A 1,678-nucleotide genomic window follows, 5' to 3' on the forward strand; every position below is an offset into this window, starting at 1 on the left:
CCAGATTTTTTAAATGCTGGTTCCATTTTTTAAACATACCTTGGGTAAAATAAAATAGGTATGTGTGGGTTGACTTCTGCCCCCAACGTCCCAGCTGGTGTGGGGAAGGCCGGGTTTTAGGTGGATTTGTGCTGCTATCTGGTGGTGGAGTGAGGCAGGTGGTAGTGCAGGAAAACAGGGATTTCCATCTCGGTGCTCACTTCTTACCAGTAGGGGGTACCTGCACCCAACTTTAACCCATCTCCTTTTGATAAACCTAAAATTTCAAGCTCCCCTCTTAAGCATTATTTTGTAATAGTAATGCATACAAAAAGTAAAGAATTAGAATCAAACAATATAAAAGGGTCTAGAGCAGAGGTCAGCTGATTGCAGCCAGTAGGCCAAATTGGGCCCACCTGTTTTTCTATGGCCCCATAAGCATTTTAATAAATTTCTTTTATTGATTTTTAGAGAGACCAAGGAAGAGGGAGATGGAAGGGGGGGATGACGACATTGATTTGTTGTTCCATTGATTTATGCATTCATTGGATGATTCTTGTATGTGTACTAATCAGGGATTGAACCCACAATCTTGGCATATTGGGGCAATGCTCTGATCCATGAGCATTTTTTAAAATTTATTTTTTTTAATATATTTTTATTGGTTTCAGAGAGGAAGAGAGAGGGAGAGATAGAAACACCAATGATGAGAGCAAATCATTGATTGGCTGCCTCCTGCACGGCCCCTACTGGGGACTGAGCCTACAACCTGGGCATGTGCCCTTGACCAGAATCAAACCCGAGACCCTTCAGTTCACAGGCCAACCCTCTCTCAACTGAGCCCAACTGGATGGGGCCTATGAGCATTTTTTTAAAGTTGGGGTTGAAATGGCAATAAAATCAAGTTGTGGGGAAAATATTTCCTAACACATGAAATTCAAATTTTAGTATCGATCATAACTTTGTATTGACACACAGCCACACCCATTCACTTGCATATTGTCTATGGCTGCTTGTTCAATTCAGAGGCAGCTGAGAGACCAAATGGCCTGCAAAGCCTAACATATTTACAATTTAGCTCTTTACAGAAAAACTTAACCAACTCCTGATCTAGAGTGAAGAGTAAATTGCTCCCTACTTTCATTCTCCCAAGTCCTCAGTTCCCCTCCCCAGAGGCCATCATTTCAACAAGACCCTTGCAAGTCCTTTATATAGGTATGGAGGTATGTCTGACGCTCCCTTAAAATAGGTAGATTATAATATACACAGTTCTGTACCTTACCTTTTTTTCACTCAATAAATATATTTATTTTATTTTATTTTAATCCTCACCTGATGATATTTTTCCCATTGGTTTTATTTCTCTTTTTAGAGAGAATGGAAGAGAGCGGGAAAGACAGAGAGATACTTCAATGTGAGAGAAACACATCAATTGGTTGCCTCCTGCACGAGGCCTGACCAGAGCCCAGGCTGGGGAAGAGCCTGACAGGAATCGAACCCGGGACCCTTTGGTTGGCAGGCTGATTCTCTATTCACTGAGCCAAACTGGCTAGGGCAGAGGTGGGCAAACTTTTTGACTCGGAGGGCCACAATGGGTTCTTAAACTGGACCGGAGGGCCAGAACAAAAGCATGGATGGAGTGTTTGTGTGAACTAATATAAATTCAAAGTAAACATCATTACATAAAAGGGTATGGTCT

This window comes from Myotis nattereri (assembly GCF_964212035.1).
Source record: "Myotis nattereri genome assembly, chromosome: 8".
Lineage (NCBI taxonomy): Eukaryota > Metazoa > Chordata > Mammalia > Chiroptera > Vespertilionidae > Myotis > Myotis nattereri.